Genomic DNA, 24,054 nt, shown 5'->3' with positions numbered 1-24,054 from the left:
TTCAAACTTAATTTCAATTGATTTCAATTCTCAGATGAGACCCATTTAGGTGGTGTCGCTTCTGGATTCCTTTACTTGTCAAAAATCTCCAAAAATTTCAGAGTCCTAGTTGGATCAGGACTCTTTTTCCAGAGTCTTAGTCAGATCAAAACTCTATTTTTCACTACCTTTTTACCTGTTTTTGAAGAAAACATTTCAAAATCTTCTGTTTTGGCCAAAATGTTAGAGTCCTAGTTGGATCAGGACTCTTCTTCAAGAGTCCAGTCGGATCAAGACTCTTCTTCAGAGTTTCAATTGGATTGGGACTCTAATCTTTTACAACTATTTTATCCATTTTCAATCAAATCTTTCAAAATCTTTCAAAATGAGTCAAAAATTCAAGGTTCTAGTTGAACCAGGACTCTGTTTGAAGAGTTCTAGTTGGATCAGGACTCTGATTCTGATTTCAATTTTGAGAGAATCTTTCAGAAATCTTTCAATCTACCAAAACTATTACACTTTTATCAAAGAATTTCAAAATTTTGAGATTTTATCTCAGAGTCCTGATCAAATCAGGACTCTACCCCAGAGTCCTAATCAGATCAGGACTCTGAACCAAAACTTCAATTTCATCCGGTTTTCACTTGTTTTTTAAAATCCTCTCATTTGATTTCTCAGAAAATCCAAAAATCTGAGAGTCCTAATTCAATCAGGACTCTGTCCTCAGAGTCTCAGTTGAATCAGAACTCTGTTTTATTTCAATATTCGTTATTGTTTTCACTGTTTTGACAAGTTCTTTCATTTGTTTTTCAGAAAATACCAAAAAATCTAGAGTTTCAGTCCGATCAGAACTCTGTCCCAGAGTCCTAGTCCAGTCAGGAGTCTGTTTTGAAGTTTGTTTTTACTTTCATTTTTATTTATTTTCATTCGTTTTCAAAAATTAGGTCATTTTGTAGAGTCCAATTAATCCAGGACTCTATTTCAGAGTTCTGATTGAGTTAGGAGTCTAACCCTGACAGTATTTTCTGACTTATTTCACCATTTTCTGATAAATTCTTTTAAAAATTCTTTCACTTGGTTTTTAAAATCCAAAATCACAGAGTCCTAAGAGTTCAGGACTCTAATTCGGAGTTCCAGTTCGCTTGAGGCCCTATTTTCAAAGATCTTGAATTTCAAATACTGATTTTAACCCTTTTTCAAAACCATTTTTAGTGTTTATTTCAAAATTCTTCAAAACTCGATGCGGGCCCACTCAGTTGGCACCATATCCAGAGGAGTTATGACTTGGTTAGAACCCTATGCCATTTCAAAAATTCTAATTTTAAGATTGCTTTTGAAAATCCTTTTGAAAACTCCTTCAATTTCAAGTTTTAAAATTGCTTTTTGAAAAACTCAAGTAGGGCCCACTCGGGGTGGCGCCATATTTGAGTAAGTCAGGGCTAGACTAGGGTTAGTCAGTGTCTTGGTTAGTGTTAGGGGTTTAGAAGAGTTAAAACCATTTTGAAAACTCATTTTGAAAATTAGCTTTTAAAACTAGTGTTTTTAAATGTTTTAAAGGTGTTTTAAAAACCCAAATGTGAAAGATGCCAAGTGGCATCACATTTGGGGGTTTTCTAGGTTTAGTTAGGGGCTAATTAGGGATTAATTAGAGTCCCACCTAGGCTAGAAAACCACAAAAAATCGTTGCCTTTAGTGGATTTATTAGAAAGAGTCCTAAAAAAATGAAAAACCTCTTAATTAACCCTAATTAAGTGACTTTTTGAAAAACTATAAAAAGGGACCTAAGGGGGGCCAAAAGGGGGGCTCTTTTCTCTCAAATTTTCGTGGCCTCTCTCTCCTCTCCAGCACCTCCACCTTCCTCCATTGCAGCTGCAAGCACCAAGGTAATATTTTTAATATTTTTTAGTTTTATTTAATACTTTTTCATGTTTTAAATCAATTTTAGCCATTGGTGTCATCCCCTTCATGGATTAAACCATGGATTCAACCTCAAGAACCATCAAGAATCAACAAGAACGATCCAATAAGGTGATCTAACCCTGTTTTGGATGATTTACAGAGATTTTAATCCATTAGAATTAATTTTAATATGATTCTTTACATTATTAACCAATAAAATATATGATTTACCCTTTTTAATGGGTTAAATCTATGTTTTAAAGGTGATATCAAATTTCAGCCATTGATTCCCTGTTTTTATTTTATTTTCATAGTTTATTTATGTTTGTTTTACGTTCTATAGCATAGAAATAATTTTTATTTACTGTTTTATGGTTTATTTTATTTATTTACATTAGTTAATGCATGGTTCTTCAAGTTTCTTAAATTTCTGTGTGTTTTAGGTTTAGAACAGTAAAGATAATGTTATTTCGGATTGAAGTTCTCATTGTTTATTTCTGATTTTTTTATATGTGGTGCATGCATGAGTTATTGAGTTACTGTAGAAACATCAGAGGTTTTGGATCTCGGGAACCCTGTCAAAAAAATCAGACATCAAATCGGGTTTTTAAAGCTTTAAAATAGTTGTTAAAATCAAGAAGGTAACTTGCTGTGATGATATTTCTCTCATCTTATATCTGATTTTAGATCTGTAAAGTGCTATGGATTCACATTGAATAGATATGTCTGCTGTGAGAGTTTCGGATTTTTTGATCACTGTTTAATATTTTTCCCCTTTTAGAGAATCTGTTTTTAAATTTAAAGCTCGTTAGGGTTTACCAAAACCCTAATCAGACTTGTGTTAGTCATAAATCCCAAACCACAGATCCGATTTTAGATCTGTAAAAAGTGAGTATTATTATTTTTCTGTCTACTATTCAACAATAAAAATTCAGAGATTTTTGTTTAGGTTTTCTATTTATGTTTGTATTTTCAATCTGGAATAGCCGTTTTAATCCCTGTTAAGAGTGATATATTTTAGCTCAGATTGCCGGAAGGGTTTCTCCCTAACCGGAGATGATTTTTCCAATATGTAAATTGGGAAATATCTGTTTTTCTTCTTAGTTAGTCTCTGTAAAATTTCATAAATTTCCATGGAGATTTGACCCCTGGTTCAGGTCATGGACTGAGACTGGTTGGTGAATTAGGTCAAAAATAGCATATTTTAGGGTTTAATTCAATTTTCGGATTAATTTAATGTCAAAAAATTATTTTTATAATTCCAATTCGACATTAGGGTTATAACAAGTGCAGGTACCAATTTTTATGGATTTTGGTATCCATTTGATGGCTGAATTAATAAAATTGCAAAACCGGGTTCCTGAAAGATCCAAAAACACTGCTAAAATCACAGTTTTTGTGATATTGTTGGATTTTCGTGCATAAGCATATATTTTTAGGGTTTAATCATGTTTATAATCATATTAGGATGCTTTAGGTTTAATTTTGTGCTCATTTGATTTCATTTAGTGCATAAAACCTAAGTTTTTACCAAAATCTATTTCTAAAAACCCTGATTTCAAGGCCATAGTCTTGCTATCGGGGGCAATTTGGTCATTTGACCTAAATTTCGAAATCCCTAACCCTAATTTCATATTTTTAATCATGTCATAGCATATTTGGTTTGAGTTTATTCCATTCAAATTTCAAAACTTGCATTTTATCAAAATATCTTTCTAAAAACCCTAATTTCAAGGCCACAGTCTTGTTATTAGGGGTATTTTGGTCATTTTGACCCCAATTTCAAAATTTCATATTTTACCTTTATTATTTCTTCATATTTTATCATTTTGATTTAAGGGAATCATGGTAAAAAGGCTTATATCTAGCAAAATCCAACAATTTCCTGATATTGTTGGATAAATCTAGAGAAGCCAACATATATTCATTAACAAGTTTTCTAGTTTTGCAGGTACATTGAAGACTTTATTTTTCATGTATTTAAATTTCAATAGTGATGTAATTTGTAATTAAACTTTGGAATAAGAATTTATATTTCCTGCTTAGATTAGGTTGCATTGTATATAGTTTATAATTTTAATGTGTGATGGATGATGATTCATGCATATTTTTACAAATTCACCATGGTCTACACGAATGGCACATGCACTAGCTTCTATGAAGTTTATAAACTTGGTGGAATTCGTATTTATGGCCATAGTCAGAATATGAATGATACCTAGATTTATGATCTTCACATTAGCCACATTCAGCCTACACTCTTAGGCTAACTTCAAAAATGCACTGCATTTCTCAAAAATACAAAAAGTATTTCTCAATTCCTCAAATCCATATTCATTCATTTCATGCATTTGCCAGTTCCAATTCAAATCGCAATTCAAAGAAGTTCATTTCCTCAAAATCTCCCAAGTCTTATAGCAAAATCGATTTTTATTTCTTTTAGAAGTACATATCAAATCCCAATTCACGATTTTCCATGTGATACCTATTCTAAATATTTCAATCATTCAAAGCAAACATCATGTTTTCAAATGTGCATTTTCTGAAAATTCATAGCACATGCCTGATTCTATGTGCATTTAGAAATTAGAATATGATTTAGACAAGTTGAATAGAGCAGAGCAGTAGATTGATCCTTGGTTCGATTACCCCTGTTAAAGGTGGCAGGAACGGTTGAACCTCGTACCGATAGGCGAGTCCCATTCTACGGAATTTTCCCGCATTTTAAAACGGAGGTGAGTTATTTTCAAAAACTTTTCAAAGGTCAAAAATTTTGCGATGATAACAAAGCCGCAATGATGTGGAAGTCGGAAGGATTACCGAGACTTTTATACCAGCAAGCCATGAGGGTGATTGTTCGGTTACAAACATTTTGTGGAAACACTGAGTCAGTGTTCTGTTTTGATTTCTATGTAGTCAGATGTGGTTTGTAACCCTGTCTTTGACAAAGGGTATTTTTGACATGTAATGCATGAAAACATTTGCTTATGAAATGAAATCTTGCTTTTGAGAAGTTGTCTTGATGCTTATACGATGTTTGCTTGTTTAAGATGTCGTAACGTGCTCGTTGTGATGATCTATTGGAGTCACTCGACAACCTCACAGAGGTCGTTGGTCGGCAAGCGGAAACCATGCGAAACATGGGTGACCATATTCAGCAGACCGCACAGGGACGAGAAACACTTGTTCAGGCTCCTATTACAATTGTCCCCTATAAACAGTTCATGAGTATGAACCCTCCATCTTTTGACGGAAGATCAACTCCAGAGGCAGTAGAAGATTGGATATGAGAGATTGAACAAATCTTTCATGTCTTGCAAGTAAGCGTTGACCGAAAAGTTGATTTCGGGACGTACCGTCTTCAAAAAGATACAGAGAGGTGGTGGGCTACCACTTGGGAGATCAAGTTCGAGAACCAGCCTGTTACGTGGGAGCAGTTTGTAGAGACCTTTTACGCAGCGTATTTCTCAGCACATGAGAAGATGCAAGAGTTCTTTGATCTACAACAAGGAAACTCTACTTTGGCAGAGTACGTTACCCATTTTCGTAGTCTCGAGCGATATTGTCCTAACTTATATGCTACAAAGAAGGACCGAGCATTGAAGTTCGCTCGAGGGTTGAAGCTCGTTCTTTGCACGAAGGTATACACTCGTGCTCTGACGACAGTGGATGAGGCATTAGAGACAGCTTTACTATTGAAACATGATTGGTCTGAGTCTCAAAGGATGCAATCTTTCAAAGGTCAGCAACAACATCAAGGCCAAAAGAGTTGGCCTAAAAAGAGACAGTTGCAGAAGAATCAGGGTGGAAAGAAGTTCCATCCACTGACGAAGAAGAATCAATTCTACAACAGCAATCAACAACAACAACACTAGTATCGTCGACCCCAGCACCAGCAGCAACCACAACATCAGCATCCTTAGCAGCAGTAGAGACAGATTGCAGCAACACTGAGATGTCCAAAGTGCCCTATCAATCATCCGGGTCGACCGTGCCCTCGTGACACCAGGGAATGTTTATATTGTGGCAAGATGAGCCACTACATAAAGGACTGCCGAAAGAAGCAGTCAGATGATCTAAAAAGAAGTGCTCTAGAAACATCACAGCCAGTGCATCAGAGACAACCTTAGTAGCAAGATCAACCACAACAGTCGCATCAGCCGAGGCAAGGAAACCAGAAGACAATTGCAGGACGAGCTTATGCAGCAACAGTTGAATAAGTGACCAAGGGAGAATTGGTCCAAGGTACTATTCCAGTTGCTGGTCACGCAACTTTTACGTTATTTGATTGTGGCGCTTCCCATTCTTTCATATCTGTCAGATTTGCTAGGACTTTGCCTTTGACCGTAAAATCTTTGAATTACCTGTTGGAGGTTCGCACTCCGACTGTTGATCAGTCATTATATAATTCATATATTTCGAGCATCGAGGTGTCAGTGGCAGGACAGAACTTGCCAGCTGACGTAATCCTGCTAGACATGACTGAGTTTGACGTCATTCTAGGCATTGATTGGTTGTTTGAGTATCATGCTCAAGTTCTCTGTAGAAAAGGCAAGGTAGTCCTATTTCAGCCTGATCGTCCTATTTTAGAAATCAAGCTTTCTCGACCATTGCGAGATAGCCGTTTGATTTCTTCTTTCAAAGCCCAGAAGTATTTGCGGAATGGGGGTACTACATTTCTGGTCAGTATCACTCCAGTTGAGCCTGAGATTGTCCCGATCGAGGACTTGGTTGTAGTTCGGGAGTTTCTCGATGTGTTTATAGAGGAACTGCCCGGATTGCCCCCAAAACGCGAGATCGAGTTTTGCATCGAGTTGTTGCCTAGAACTACCCCTATTGATCGGATTTTTGCAATGGTATTTTTAAAACATTATTTTATCGTTGAAATCATTTTGGAAAATCACCCATCAAGTAATAATAAACCGACTTTCCACGAATGTGGTGAGTACGGATCGAATCCACAGGGAACGAGATACACTCAGATTAAAACTAAATATTGCATTTTATTGATACTGAACTTGTTCAATTACAGAGAGTATTACACTGAAATCAAAATTGAACAAGAACAGAAAAGAAGCGCGCAGTGACTCAAGCCTGCGAACACAAGGGCATTTTCGACAGTTTACTTCCTGCGTCAATCTATCACTGAGACGAGATGCTCTTACGGCAACTTAATATCACCGGTGATCTATTCCGGCAATCCGAGGAATGAAGGGGTAGATGGGAGGTGGAATTATGCTCAAGTCATGCGCCAACCCCCCTCAATGATGCTGTCTACTTCCTAGTTGTTGCAATCTGCTAGAAGCTGCGGCTGGTGGCTCTCTGAGGGTGGTATGAAGATCTGGCGACAATGGAGGTATAGAGAGCCAGATGGGGAAGGGCCGGCTGGCTCGAGGAGGGGCAGGCGGCACCTCTGCCTCAGTTGGTTCACCACCAAGCAGCTACTACCTGCAAAATACAACCGAGGAGATTAGTTTCAGCAAGGAGGAGCAGAGAAGAGAGGTGTGGACGATAATGAGAAATGAAAGAAAGGGGAGACGACGGCCATGGGAGCTTGGCAAAGCCAAGCTACTCAAGAAGGACAAGCGGCTTTGGGGATGAGGGAGAAGGATGGAGGAGTGATAATCATGGCTGGGAGGCGCATTTCCAAGAGCAAAAGACGATCCCTTTTAGGGCGTCTCTATGCCTTTATAGTTAAATCCCTTATTTTGGAAATTTCCAAAATAAGGATTAAAAACAAAACAATTGTTGGGCGCCTGTTTTCTCAAGGGTTTTTTAGAAAATATTTTGTAAAAACATGAATGGGCTGAGGTGGGTTGGATCTGGGATTTTTGGCATTGATCCAGTGCCCAGAAGGGCCAACTGGATCCGTTTTTGAACCGGTTTACCCCGAGGTTCGACCCGGTTCACTGTAAATGCAATAACTTTCTCGTAATAAGTCTGATTCGAATGAAATTCGAATCATAACTCAATGACATCTATATGCACCTAAGTGTAGGTTCTAAACCTATAAATGATGCATTTATGTAGTGAAAATATGTTATGATTACACATATTTAATGCATCATCAAATACCCCCATGCTAGAATAATTACTAGTCCCTAGCAATACACCCTACCCTCGCGATGAAGATATGGACTACCCGAATAAAATGCAAACTTTATTAAACAACTAACTCACTTTTGTAGGAATCACGGTTGCATTTAGCACATGCAACAAGCCCTTTAAACCCCTGGGTTACCCCAGTGGACGAGCAAGGTCTCATGAGGGTTTGCAGAGATGCTACCCACAAACATCAGAAATCATGCAGAAATTGAAATTTTTCTTTTAAAATGCTAGGCAATTCCAGAAATCAAATTTAGCAGACATTTCATGTAATTTTTCACTTCTCAGAACATAATTAGAGATTTTATGCCTCCCCGGTAAAAATGTTTCCTTTCACTCTTCTAAAAATCACATTTATCTATGATTGTTTCTCAGAAAATCGTGTATTATCATGCTATTGTTCATTTTTCATCACTTGTGTATTTTTCTGCAGTCTTTCATTCTACTTCTAAGTCATGACTTTTTCTTTTCATTTAAGCTCTCATTTTCTTTTTCATTGAATTTTTAATTTTTCTACTTTTTCAATTCAATTCTTTTCTTTTCTTTTCATTCGATAGCTTGCGTGTGGTCTGCTTTTGTGCCCTGTGCAATGTTAATGCCTTCTCATACCACTATATGTATGTCGAGGGCGTTAACTAGGCACAAAAGTGACTTCCTTCATTTACCTTTTCGACATGAGATTCAGACACTTCAACTTGTATCTGGTCTCAACTTCCAAGGCTCACAAAGTTTTCATTCTCCTTTTCAGATGGAATTCAAATGCTTTAACTAGCTTCTGAACTCATCTTACTCAGAATTGTGAAATCATCCAAACAACCTAATGCAGGCTCTTTTCTTTTGTGCTCGAGCTTTTTCTAATATTTTTCATTTACTTAGTAGCTTATTTCAATCTGTGCTTACTTATACTTTGTGATTCAAAATTAACTTTTCACATTCAAATACAGTCTTTTCTTTGAACTTCACATAAATACTCACTCTTTTTAGCTTTGTTCAGAAAAAATTTTCCTCATGGGGCTTCTAAAAGTTTCTAACATGTCTGATTATGTCAACAACATTCATATATGCTAATTTTTTTTTTTTGAAATGCCTAATTTATGAGTTTTAGCTACCAAAACATGATAAACAGGATAAAATAGTGTGTATCTACTTAACCACCCCCCATTGCTTGAATGACACTGTCCCTAGTAGCATGCAGAGATATAAACTTGTAATGTAGATGCACACTAAAACAGTAATTTGAAATCAAGACAGGAGAGCTGATAGATACGACCTGATATGCAGGGGCCTCTTGAGCTGATTCTTGACTGGATCATGCTCCACCACTAAGCATACGCCGATGCTCAATTTTTAGCTGACCTAATCGATTGTCTTCTCTAAAAGCCATATCCTAAAGTCAATAACCTATACTCACATAGTGAATGTCAGATAAACTTGCATGAATCAAAGCAAATGTAAGCTCATATAAAATCAAATAACAAAACAAAAACAAATGCTAAACTGAAACTTCTACTTCTAGCATACATATAATACATCATTATGCTCAGACCCTATTCTTTGCCTTTAGGGTTCATCACAGCTTGACCCGGCAGGCTCCCCTCAGTTCTCCTGTTTAGCACTTCCGCTAATTATCCCATTTGCGATTCTAACTTTGCGATCGACTGTGTATGGGAACTCAACATCTGGCTACACTGCTCAAAGACATTCTGGCTCGAGGTTTTCACCTCGTTGAATGCTTGGAGCAGTCTGTCCTCGAAAGAAGTCTGCTGGGTAGACTCTCATGAAGGCTGGGGAGGATACGAAGTGGATTAAGGATAGCTCGACCTCTAAAATGTCTGAGTGAATTGAGCGGCCGAGTGGGCTGAGTCTGAGTGGAAGACTTTGGGTTCTTCCAAGAGGAGTTAGGGTGATTACGCCACCCCGGATTGTATGTAGATGAATATGGATTGCTCTGGGGCTTGGTGTAATCCTGAGTTGTTTGAACTTGCTCTTGCATAAATTCAGGGTACTGAGCTGCCAAAGGGCACTCAGTAACAGCGTGTGCTGGGCTGGCACACAATGCGCAGACCGGATGGGGTCGAGAGGAGCTGGTCAAACTTCCGAGAAAGCATATCAACTTTGCTTTGCAGCACGACCGTCGAATCGACCTCAAGAACCCCACCTTTCTTGGAAGTGCTGGGTGCGATTGCGGTTCTCTCAGAGCGAGATGTAGAGGTATGGTGCATTGAGTTCTCGGCAAGAGTGTCAAATAAGTTCCAGGCCTCATCCTCGCTTTTCAATATAAATGTACCCCCACATGAAGCGTCGATCATCTGACGATTGTTGTCAGACAATCCATCGTAGAAGCATTGCGCCAGTTGCCATCTTGGCACCTGGTGGTGAGGGCATTTCCTAAGCAGGTCCTTCATCCTTTCTCATGTTTCATGAAATTGCTCGCCATCCAGTTCTGAGAAACTGGTGATGGCTCGCCGGAACTGATTCGTCCTACCAATGGGAAAGCACTTCTTCAGGAATTCCTGCTGAAGCTGATCCCATGACCCTATCACTACCGTGTCTAAGGATTTTAGCCAATACTTGGCTTTGTCCTTCAATGAGAATGGAAAGAGGGTCAATTTCATAGCATCGTCCCCGAAATTTTGAATCTTCACTGTAGAACAGATTTCAAGGAACTTGTCAAGGTGCCTATAGGGATCCTCGTGACTAAGGCCATAAAAAGATGGAAGCATCTAAATCACGTTGGCCTTAATCTCGTAGTGTGGCGCCCCAATAGTTGGTCTGCGAATGCACGACGCCTGGGTGTACTCCGTGGGTAGGAAGTACTCCCTCAGAGGGCGCACAATAGCTTCGGGTTCTAAGTCCCCTATTTCGGATTGGTTCCGAGAAGAACCTATAATTCTCTCTGGATCCTCAACGAGCGGTTGGAGCGGGACACCCAAATTCCTGCGCCCTTGCATACACTGGAACTAAGTCCAAATGTGTGCAATGTAACCTAACCTAGCTAACTGACCTAACTACGTCAACAGAAAGAAAGACAGAAAGCAATAAACAAATATCAAAGCGAGAATTAAAACTAAATACAATTAAACTACGCTAAGCATGTTCAAACAAAATTCAAATGTAGAATCAAATCTATTCTAAGTATGCTTAAGTACAATGATAGAAATGCACGCTAGGTTATCTCGAACTCACCTGTCTAATCGCTTCAAAAGAATGCAAGTATGTGAATCCTAAATGTGCAGAGTGTGAATCCTATATGTACTTACTATGTTAATCCTATTAACTACAAAGTAAAACAGTTAATCTAAAACTAACTAAGCAAATATCAACAAATCACAAACTTAGAATTAACAGAGTATAATCGCCGTTCCCCGGCAACGGCGCCAAAAACTTGATCGGATTTTTGCAATGGTATTTTTAAAACATTATTTTATCGTTGAAATCATTTTGGAAAATCACCCATCAAGTAATAATAAACCGACTTTCCATGATTGTGGTGAGTACGGGTCGAATCCACAGGGAACGAGATACACTCAGATTAAAACTAAATATTGCATTTTATTGATACTGAACTTGTTCAATTACAAAGAGTATTTGTGATCATCGCAAAAAATTTCCTCTCTTGTATTTCTCTCTCTTCCACCTTTTTTCCCTTTTTATCCTCTATTTTCCCTTTTTGAAGGGAGAAAATAGAAGACAGAAAAAGAAGAGAGAAGAGAATGGAAAGGAAAAGAAGAGAGGAACTCTTTTGCGGGGTCTCACTTGACCTTAATTTTGAAAATATTTAAAATAACTCGCCTCTGTTTTGAAATATTTGGCAAGAATGGTCTTTAAAGATGTGCCATAACTGCGATCAATATCAATCACTCATGGCCTTTTCAACAATATTGAATCTTCTTTGCTGGCCATATCAAGGATTTTTCTTTCATCCTTTTGGTTGGCAAATAGAAAGAATTTGAATTTTTGAATATTTCTTCGCAAAAGCTTTGCCTTTTTGGAAGTAATACTGAAGGTACTTTGAGGTAAAGTTTTGTGCCATAAAGATTTTGAAATAAACAAGTAATTAATTGACAAATTGGCAAAAATGTTCTTGAAATCCTTGGTGAAAGAGAGCATTTGAAGTCCGGCTTAACGCATCCGTGACGAAAATTATCCTCTCCTTTCCCCAAAGGAGAAGAGTCAGGCTTAGCCCTTACCTGAATGGGAAATGGAAATTACTCCTCTCTTCTCTGAAGAGGAGGTGTTTGCAAAATGAACTTTCAAAGAGAAATTGTGCTTTCGTTAAAGCTCCCTAACATTAGGCTTCTCTTATGGAAAGGGGGCCAATAGTAGTGAGGTCGGTAAATTGGGTCATGGAGGAACGAGTCCATCACACTCTCCCTGAAAAGAGGGAACTTCATGACGAAATGGCCTAGTATGGAAATTGAGGGCCACAAGAAAAGTGAGTCTCTGTCGAGCCTCTCCCTATAAAAAAGGGTTCCTTGTGTGAAATTGGAAATTGTTTTGCAAACGGTTCATAAAGACACGAGTCCCTTCAAACTCTCCTTGAAAAGGGGCTAAGTGAATGAATTAGATAGCATGCGAGATGAATGAGCTCCCTTGAACTCTCCTTAAAAAGGGTCTTCCGTAAGAGAAAATGATTGAAATTTGGATATTGGGCCAATAGGCGGAATGAATACGACCATGATTGGCAAAGGTGACCCGCAGGTCGAGAATGATTGAGATAGAATTGGTAACCCGAAGGTTTGAAATTAGATGACCTAATGGTCAAAATTGAGATTTGGTTCACCCAAAAGGTCGAAATTGTGTCACCCGGAGGTCAAAATGGGAAATTGAGAATTGAGAGTTGGAAATTGGGTGACCCGAAGGTCGAAATTGGAAATTTGGTAATTGGAATTGAAAATTGGAATTTTTGGGTGACCCGAAGGTCAAAATTGGAAATTAGAATGACACTAAGGTCGAAATTGGAAATTAAGTGACCCAAGGGTCGAAATTGAGAATTGGATGACCCGAAGGTCGAAATTGGGAATTGAATTTTGATGAGAGGTTCATACGAAGACTGAACCTAGAAGATGGACTGATGCGACTGATGGGATACTAACACAGGATTAGCTTTTAGAAGAATACCAGTATAAGCACTGAGTTTTACAAAGTGTACCAGCACAAGCACTGAATTTTGGAAATGTGCCAGTATGAGCACTGGATTTTTGGGAAATATGCCAGTACGAGCACTGGATTTTGAAATAGTACCAGTTCAAACCTTGGATTTTAAAAATGTACTAGTTTGAGCATTGGATTTTAAAAATGTACCAGTTCGAGCACTAGATTTTGAAAATATACCAGTTCAAGCACTAGATTTTTGAAAATATAGCAGCTTGAGCACTAGATTTTGGTTCAGTGCTAATAACAATTAGGAATTGTGATGAGACTAGTTGCCAAAATCTCAAGACTGACCAAATTAATATTAATGCAGTTGAATGCAAATGAATGCAAATTGATGCACATGGGTACACAAGTGTGTAAAATGAGAGATTTGTTTATCCTGCTTGCATATAGAATAAAAAATTTAAAAATACCCGAGTGTAACTGGGAAAGGGAAATTTGATCCTTATTGAAGGAAATAGGAAAATTACAAAGAAAGAATGGATGCTTCAAGTATAGAACTTTTTCAAGTGTCGAGCATTAATGGGATTTGGTAATTCTACCCCATCAGCATTGATGAGCCGATATGAGTTGCGGGGTAATGCTTCTTTGACAATGTAGGGACCTTCCCAATTTGGTGACTATTTGCCGCCGAGACAATGCTTGAGATAAGTTGTAGATCTAAGTACTAGATCATTGACTCTGAATCTCCTTTCGATGACAGATTTCGCATATTGTCTAGCTATTCTTTGACGATAGGATTGAGCATGTTCTACTACTTTTAGCCTTCTTTCATCGAGCAAATCAAGTTGTGTCAGTCGCTGCTGTTGGTATTGATCAAGAGGTAATTCTAGAAGTGATGCAAATTTCAAGGCAGGCTTCTGAACATGCAGAGGCAATACTACTTTTGTTCCATAGACCAGCTCTGATGGAGTAGCATTTGTTGGAGTGTGAATGGTGGTCCGGTAGGCCCATAGTGCATCGTGGATCTTTTCATGCCAGTCACGACCTGTTTCTATAGTTTGCTCCAAGATACGAATTAAGATCTTGTTGGTATCTTCTGCCTGACCATTCCCTTGAGGATAGTAGGGAGCGGAAAAATGATGATGGATTTTAAACTTTGAGTAGAATGTTTTCATTCTTTCATTCTTAAAATGACTGCCATTATCTGACACGATATCATGTGGTATGCCCAAACGGCAAAGAATGCTCTTGTGGATGAAAGAGACCACGTGTTGGCCTTCTACCATGCGTAGAGTGATAGCTTCTACCCATTTGGTGAAATATTCTGTTGCGGCAAGAAAGTATTTGTGGTCATTTGAAGCAGAAGGAGTGATGGGACCTACGACATCAAAGGCCCACATAGAAAATGGCCATGTAGAGATGACATACTGCAAATATGTTGCTGGAGCATTGTAAACACCCCAAATTTTCACTCACCTCCCCGACATCTCCACCAAACATCATCATCCAGCCTCTGAAATCGCTGGAGGGCAAAATGGTCATTTTCTAAGCTCGGACCTTGCAAAAGTCCAAATTTCATCTGCAACTCTCAAATTTTCTCTATTTTGTCTTAGATAGTCAAAATCTTACTCCTGACAGAAGACAGGAATCCTCAAGTCTTGGTTCAAGATTCCATTTCATAAGACATGACATTGCATATCATTGCATGAGCATTTCAAATCACTGCACTGCACAGCATGTCATTTCGAGGTCCAGAACTCTTGATTTCAAAATTTTCAATCCAGATTCGAATTTTAACTATTTTCAAAATTGATTTCAAAACCCTGGGTCTTCAAAATTATCAATTCTTCCCATTTTACCCCTAGGGCTCTGAATTTCAAAATATTTTCTCAGGAAAACGATCTGGATAGTTTTCAATATGGATTTCAGTCACTTCACCTCAGATTTTGCCCTTTTTGACAATTTCAAATATCTTTCTTTTACAAAATCGCCCTACAAGGGCCAACTCTTTCCAAAATTCCTGTTTTGCCCATTAGTCCAGATTTTATGAAAATTCCAAAAAGAAGTTGTGGTTTTATCCTTATTTCAATAAAGAAGCAATGTGGGACCCACACTGAGGTGGTGTCACACAAGCTTTCCTTTTGAAAATTTGAATTTTGAAAAACCCAAAAATATAGGAGCCTTGTCCCTTGGATTGGTGCCACTTGTCATCTCTCTCTCCTCCCATTTCCATGCCAAGTGTCAGTGTGGGGCTACCTTCAGAAGCCACCACATGTCATCCCATTTATCTGCCATGTGTCACCCTATCCATCCTGCGCCATGTGTCAATCCAAGACTACCAGGAGATGCCAAGTGTCATAGGTTGTCCTGTCTAGAAAAAGTGGAGTTTGTCTCCTCTGAGGTGGCGCCACTTGAAGTGTGTCTCCTGCAGGGGACACGTGTCAACCTCTCCTTCCTTCTAGAAAAGTAGCCTGACACATGTCCTCTCCCTATTTTTTTCAGAAAAGTAGGAAACATGTGTCACTCCTAAATTCCTACAAAAAAGGTAGGCTTGTCTCCTCTGAGGTGGCGCCCTCTGGAGTGTCTCCTGCAGAGGACACATGGCAAGCTCTCATTTCCTCAGAAAAAGCAAGTGCCATGTGTCATTTTCTGCTTTCCTCAGAAAAACTAGAATTCAAATATTCAAAATCCCCATAGGTGGCAAAAATCAAGAACTCCTACCTTTTTCATCCTGTCTGAGATGGCGCAACATGGCTTGGCCCACCTTCTCTCCCCTCTGCCACGTGTCATTCTCTGCTTCTTTCAGAAAAAGTATATGACACATGTCTTCTCCCTACTTCTTTCAGAAAAGTAGGAGACACATGTCACTCCTGGCCTTCTTCAGAAAAAGCAAACCATTTAAAATTCAAACAAGGCACTAGGTGGCGAAAATCCGGAGCTCTGATTTTTCTAGATGGCCTATGAGGGCGCCACATGTCCCTTCCCTCCTTCTCATCCCTCTGCCACGTGTCATCTTCTACTTCTTTCAGGAAAAGAAGGTGACACATGTCTCCTTCTCATTCCTTCAGAAAAAGTAGAGGACACATGTCCTCTCCCTACTTTTTTCAGAAAAGTAGGAGACACATGTCACTGCCCTCTTTTTCCTCCCTCTTGCCACATGGCATTGTAGGAGCCACCCTGAGGTGGCACCACATGTCCATCCTCCATTCCTCCAGGGCCAACCTCCATTTGAAATTCGAATTCTCCTCTGAGGTGGCGCCATCTAAAGAACCTCCTCCAGCAGGATGACACTTGGAACCATCCTGGACTGCCACATGTCCAGATCTCCTTTCACCAGAAAAAGCAAAATTCAAATTCCTCTGAGGTGGCGCCTTCTGAGCCCACTGCTCTGTCCTTCTGACATGTGTCAAACACCTTTTGAGGTGGCACCATTCCAGGACTCCACTTGGCTCCATTTTTATTTTTTATTATTTTTAATAAAGGTAGCCCACCATGAGGTGGTGCCACCTGAGGACTCCCTACAAAAAGTGAATTTGAAATTCAAACTCCAAGAGAGCACCCTCTGAGGTGGCGCCTTCTGGGAGCTCCCTGCAGAGAGAATCAAGCAAACTTTTGAAAAATTCCAAATTCCCCCTGCTGAGGTGTCTCACCCACAAAATTTCCATTTTTTTATTTTTCTCAAAAATTAAAACACCTTTTGAGGTGGCGCCACCTGAGGGCTCCCTGCAGAAGACAAATTCGAATTTCAAACCCCTCAGATGGCACCCCCTGAGATGGCGCCACATGGAGGGCTCAGATTGAACCTGTTTGAATTTCAAAAATTTTCAGAAAAGTTATAAAAACAAGGGTTCACGCCCAGCCTAAAAGAGATCATTTTTTTAACTCTGGTGAACTTGGAAAATCCGACCTAGCCTTCCTAGAATCAGATTTTGAACTGTGGAAATCGTGCCCCCTTTGGCGCATTGAAGAAGGTGGAGTAGAGCTCGTGCTGTGGTCAATCCGATTCCAACAGAGCTCGATTTTGGTGGACCATCCGAAGCCCGGAGCAAAAAACGAAGGAAGCTCGTGATAGCTGCCCCTTTCAAGAGCTCCTACGCTGCATAACGAAGCAAGGTGCACTTCTTTTCCCCTTGATGTGATTCTATAATCTGAATCGGGAGTCGTTTGAAGAAAGAGCTCATCCGAGGGATGGATTGAGCTATTCTCATAAAACGACATATATAAAAATGTTTTGTTATGCTTCCTTGATGAATTTTAACATTTATATAGTTAGCTAGGTTTAATTTGCATTTTATTTCATTCATTTAGTACATTTCATGAATTAATTAGGATTAATTTAGCCTTTATTTCAATTCTGCTTATTTTCAGTAGGTCTCTGTTTTTGTCAGTCAGTCCACATGTCATTTCATGCATTTTTTTTTTATTAAAAATCCCCAAAAAATCACGGAATGCGCCCTTAGGTGTCCCTGAAATTGTGCCAAAAATTCGGAGGCATTTGAATTTGTTTACTGCGGTAAACATTCAAAATGGCAAGTCGGGTTTTTTTACCCGAGATGCGTTTTGAAAATCATTTGCCGACTTGTAAAATCGAGATATCCCTCATGGGAGATACGATTTTAGATCCGAAAGATGTTTTGAACTCGGGAGAATGTCTAGTTTCTAATATGATTTTATCAGATTTTTATGATTTTTTTTAATGTCTGACAAAAATCCGAGATGTCGGTACACGTGTCAGAGCCTAATTTGGGCCTCTGAGATCTTGGATCGACTTAGGGCTATGGTTTCTCTTTGTGTGTTGCTCCAAATCCAAAACTGTAAAAAGTGAAAGTTATGTCCGTGGTGTTCTCGGTTTTAATCTAAAAGCCTGTAATTTTTAGAACAGTGTTGACTCCTGCTTTGGATTTTTCTTGTCAGCCCCCTGTTTTGCTACATTTGTCTGTTATGTTAGTTTAGGCAGGAACAGTTATATTTTTATCGGTGATTATGTTGATCAAATGCCAAAGTCATAAACATGAAAGTTGTTCATGTAGGTGTCGTGCATATCCCTGATTAATTTCATAAATTTCCATGGCCGTTTTGTATTATTTTAGCATTTTACATCAGATTAGTGTGATTTTTACCTCTGTCTGAACTAAATCCCTGTTATTGAACTCACCATGGCTCAAATCCCGAGGCTGTAAAAACCAGAAATGTTCCATTTCGGGTATTTTAGCAGTCTGAAAAATATCAGAAGTTTCCATGGTGTAAATCTTGCATTATCATATTAGGCATTGCATTTGGTTCGGATCCATAGGCAAAATCCATCATTTTTAGGACTTTCCTTGAATTTTAGCATTTAAATCATATCATTTCGTGATGTTTAGCATTCTAGGTTGTTTATCAGAGTGTTTAGATGCTTCATACCGAATTTGGTGCAATTTGGAATCCATTTGAGGTTCGGATCATCCATAATACCAAAACAGGGTCCCGCAGGACCCGGATCCAAGCGAAAATCGTTATTTTTGATAAATTGCAAAATACCGAATTCTGATTTTACAGTCCTAATGTGTTTAGCAGCATGTCATCATGTCTCTTATTACATTTCATCATTATTTGATTCACTTTGAATTTCAAAATCTCAATTTTACCAAGTTTTCTTTCAAAAAACCTTGATTTTAAAGGTATAACTTTATAATTAGGGGTATTTTGGTCATTTTGACCACAATTCCGAATTTCAAACTGTTTTCTACTGAATTTCTTGCATTTTCATCATTTCAAATATCAAGGAAGCATGAGAATAGGGTTTATATCCAATTAAATCCAATAATTTCATAATATTATTGGAAAATTTTGGAAAAACCCACATATTTGAGCTAACCTCATTTCAAGTTTGACAGGGACATTCAAAAGAAGGAGCTGAAGTCTGCAAATTTCTTTTATTTCCTTTATTTAGTGATGTAATAATGTAAATTTTGGAATAAGAGATTTAATTTCCTGCTTAGACTAGGATGCATATCATATAGTTTGATTTTATGCAATATCCTGTTTCTATGATTCATGCATTTTATTTCAAAAGCACTATGGATGTTCACGAATGGCACGTGCACCAACTCTTAGGGAGTTGATGGACTCGGTGGGATCCATATTTACGGCCCTAGTCAGAATATGGACGAGACCCAGATCCGTCATCTTTCTACTAGTCACATTGAGCCTACACTCTTAGGCTATCTTAAAATGCACATCATATTTCCAAAGTTTTCAAAATCATGTGCATCAAATCAACTAAATTCTGAACATATTCATGGCCACAGTCAGAATATGTGAAGGATTTATCTTGACTTAATGCACATTTTTCCAACAAATCTCTTAGAAAATCTTTTCAAAGTGCATTCATTCACTTATGTCATTTGCATAATAGAATCATTGATTTTCTCAAGAAAACTTCATTCTCAAGAAATCGATTTCTCAAGAAACTCTAAGAATCTTTCAAAATCGGTTTTCCAAAGACAAGTTTTCCACAGTTTTCCCAGGAAAATGATATTTTCTTAAGATATTCAAAAGAGTTTTCCAATCTTTCTTCAAGATCCAAAATCGATTTCCAAGTATTTAAAAAGGTAAAATTCCCAGGATTTCGATTCCCCAAGTTTTGAATTTCCTTCTCCAATGAGTTTTCCTATAAATTTTCCATCATTTTCCTAAGAAAACTCTCAAAGTCCAAGTTTTCCTAAGAAGTGTTTCCCTTTTCAAAAAGGTTCATCTTTTCTCAGGAATCACTTCCATTTTCCCAAGATTTTCAACTATTTCTGATTTTTCCACATCTTTATAAGCTTTCTCATGTTTTCAAAAACCCCTTTTTTTCATCTGAGTTTCCTGAGAAATTGACCTTTTTCCTGAGAGATTCTTTCCAATTCCAAATGTTTTTCTAAGCATACATCATGTTTTCCAACTGGCATTTTCCAAAATCTCATAGCACATGCCTGAATTCTCTGTGCATCTAGGATAGAACATAACTTTGATGATTTAACTAAGTCAAGCATAGTTTTGGTCCTTGGTTCGATTACCCCTGTTAAAGGCGGCAGGAACGGTCGAACCTCGTACCGACAGGTCGAGCCCCATCCCATGGATTTTCCCGCAATTTTCAAAAACGGAGGCGAGTATTTCAAAACAATTTCCAAAATCCGGTCAAAGTTTGAAGCGCGAAAGTGTTTCCTTCCTTTTTCTCTTCCGCAAGGAAGGGAAGACGGGGGAAAAATTTCGCGACGATAACAAGCATGAATAGAGGGTGCATGCATTTGGCATTGAACACACATCTTCACAAAATGGTAGCAGTCTTGTTGCATAGTTTTCCAGTAGTAACCTACTCGGATGATTTGCTTGACAAGGATTTGGTAGCCGACCTGGCCACCACAAATGCCTTTGTGCGCCTCCCGCACGACTTCTTTGGCTTCATCTTCGTCTAAGCATCTGGAATACTCAGAACTAAATCCACGACGATAAATGACATTGGCCAGAATGAAATATTGGGTAGATATACGTTGGATTGCTCGTTGTTCTTTCTTTGAGAGTTCTGGAGAAAATTCGTCGGTTTCTATGAAATTCTTGATATTGTAATGCCAAGGCTTCCTCTTTTGCTCAGTCTGGTTTACTTGTTCTGTTGGAAGGAAGGCGGGTTGGTCAAGTCTGCCAATTTCAAATGAGCGACAAGATTCTCCATTTTTGAATGCCATAATGGATCCTAGATTAGCTAAGCTATCAGCTACTTGATTGAAATCTCTCTTGATATGGAAGAACTGAAATTCTTCAAAATTGCTGGCAAGAGCTGAGACAATCTTTTGTTAGAGAAGCAGTTTCTGATCCTTGACTTGCCACTCGGCCTGAACTTGATTGATAACTAGAAGTGAGTTGCCATAAGCATGCACTCTTTTGACATTAAAGTCTAGTAGAATATTTAAACCTTAAATTAGAGATTCATACTCGGCCATATTGTGGGTGCATGGAAAATCAAGCTTAAGAGAAAAGGGAATCATCTTATTCTCAGGAGTGATTAATAAGATCCCAATGCCTATTCTTGCCATGTTCTTGGAACCATCGAAAAATAAATTCTAGACTGGGGATTGTTGGATATTGCATATTTGCTTATCAGGAAAGTCATCTTCGGCTTTCACTTCTTCTGCCGAAGGAAAGTCAGCCAATTGATCTGCAATTGCTTGACCTTTGATTGATTGTTGGGAGACATATTCTAAGTCATACTGCATTAGCAAGACTTGCCATTTGGTGATCCGTCCACTGAGAAAAGGTTGTTCTAGGATGTACTTGAGAGGATTGAGTTTGGACAGGATTTTGACTTCAGATGCCAACAAGTAGTGTCTTAGCTTCTGACACATCCATACCAGAGCTAGGCAGGTCTTCTCTATTTGAGAGTATTTATTTTCATAGTCTATGAAGGTCTTACTTATATAGTAAATGGCATGCTCAATCAGGCTACCTTCTTCGTATTATGCCAAGAATCCGCTACACGCGACTTGATTAACTAAGATGTATAACAAAAGGGGTTTTCCCAATTCTGGCGGCTTCAGGATGGGAGGATTGAGGAGATACCTTTTGATACGATCGAATGATTGCTGACACTTTGGTCCCCATTCGAACTTCACTTCTTTTTTGAGTAAGTGATTGAAAGGCTCGCATCTCATTGCCAAGTTGGATATAAATTGCCGGATGGATTGCATGCGTCCGTGAACGCTACGCAATTCTTTAAGATTTGTTGGGGGTGGCATGTCAATGATGGTCTTTTCTTTAGCTGGGTCTACTTCTATCCCCTTTTTGCTGATCAGAAAACCCAACAGTTTGGCTGACTCAACTCCGAAAATGCACTTCTGAGGGTTGAGTCTTAACTTGTAGAGAATGAGCCATTTAAATACTTGATCAAGAGCTTCGATGTGATCTTCTTCCTCTTTGGATTTCACGAGGATATCATCAACATATGCATCCGTGATTTTGCACATCTGATCATGGAAAATGAGGGTCATTGCTTGTTGATATGTTGCTCCAACATTCTTGAGTCCAAATGGCATGACGGTATAACAAAAAGTGTCCCAAGGCGTAGTGAAGGAAGTCTTTGATTGGTCACAAGTGACCAACTTAATCTGATTGTAGCCAAAATATCTATCCATAAAAGAGAACATGGCATGTTTTGTCGTGCTGTCGATCAAAGGATCAATACTTGAAAGTGGATAATCATCCTTTGAAGTTGCTTTATTGAGGTCTCTGAAGTCTATGCAAATCCTCACTTTACCATTTTTCTTTGAAACAATGACAATATTGGCTAACCAATCTTGGTAATCAATAGTTTGAATGAACCCTGCTTTGAGCAAATCTTCGAGTCCTACTTTTGACTTGTTGTTCTATTCTGGGATCAATTTTCCTTAAGTTTTGCTTGATTGGTTTAGCACTTGGTTTTAAAATGAGGCGATGTTTGACTAATTTGGGATCTAAGCCCGACATATCTTCGTATGTCCACGAAAATACTTCCCCATGTTGTCTGAGAAAATTGGTGAGCATTTCTTTCTCTTCTGAACTCATACTGGTGCAAATTTTGAGAATCTTGGGATTATCTTCTGAACCAATATTGATATCCTTAGTCGGATCTTGCACTATAGCTGATGGTTCATCCTGCTTCTAAACTGAAGAGAACTCTGGCAATTCTTGAAGAGACTGATCAAATTCCGCATACACTTCTGACTGCTTTGCAATTTTTCTATTTTCTGGGTTGGCTTTGACTCGCTGAATTGCTGCCGACTTTTGGAGAACTTTTGGATTGAGAACGAGCTTCTTGATTGCTCGGGAATGCATTCTAAAATTTGGAGAAGAAACTTGATTCAGGGAAAATTGCTTAGCATAATACAAGTAGCATTTGAAAAGACTCATGAAAATGATGATGAAATTGTAAAATGAGGAGATAGAGTAAGGAAATAGATGGCATCCAGATAGACAAAGAAACTTGAAATTTTATTGATTTTGAATTGATCAAAGACATTGATAGGATGAGACATTTATTTTGACAAGAATAGAAAGGAAATACAAAAAATGATTCTCAATGTGCCCCTTTAACAAAAACAGTCTTCTTTTGTGAGCTTTTGCCAGAAAATCCTAGTCCTGCTCTGTGATGATGATGCTTCAGAATCATTGGTTCAATGCGACTATCTTCATTTTTGCCCAATCCTTTGAAGGGTTGATAGCCATGTTTTAGAAGCAGTTCAAATCCTTTCTTTGCTTTCATGAATTGAGGAAACAACGGGTGGTCTTTGAGAGTGTTGTAGTCGAGTCGACCTCCAATCTTGAAGAACTGAGGACCTCTCCATCGAGTCATGGCTACAGTATACATGGATAACTCTGATGTCTAGAGTATTTCTAGACTCTTCGAGACTGACTTCTTCTCTTTCCTTGATACTAGGGATATCTATGGTGAACGCGGACCTAGGAATAATGGGTTGTGGGAGCCTTTCTTCTGGATCTTCTCTCAGTACAGTTGTGATCATCCCACCTTTGGACCACTTTATACACTGATGAAGAGTGGAAGGCACCGCATTTGTATTGTGGATCCAAGGTCTCCTGAGAAGCAGATTATAGGTGGGTGGCACATTGACCACATGAAAGAGTACTGAATGCACTGAATAGTTTATAAAGACTTCCAGGAAAATCTTTCTTTTTGTTGTTTGGCCATGGTTATCAAACCTATAAATGGTTATAGGATCTGGAATATACTCTTCTTCTTTGATGCCTTCTATCATCTCGGGACATATATTGAGGTTGCTGCCTCCATCGACTAGTACATGAGGTATTGTCATTCCCCTTGCTCGAACGACGATGTATAAGGCATTGTTATGGAAGGTGTGAGGCTTTGGAAGGTCTTCCTCCGATACTGTGATTGGCGCATTTGTCATGACCGAATTTACAATTTGAGCCCTGTCTTCAGGTGTGGTATTGGGCTTAACT

The sequence above is a fragment of the Nuphar pumila genome, chromosome 1, assembly GCF_984573655.1.
Source record: "Nuphar pumila chromosome 1, dmNupPumi1.hap1.1, whole genome shotgun sequence".
NCBI classification, from domain to species: domain Eukaryota; kingdom Viridiplantae; phylum Streptophyta; class Magnoliopsida; order Nymphaeales; family Nymphaeaceae; genus Nuphar; species Nuphar pumila.
This window is presented reverse-complemented; position numbering follows the sequence as displayed.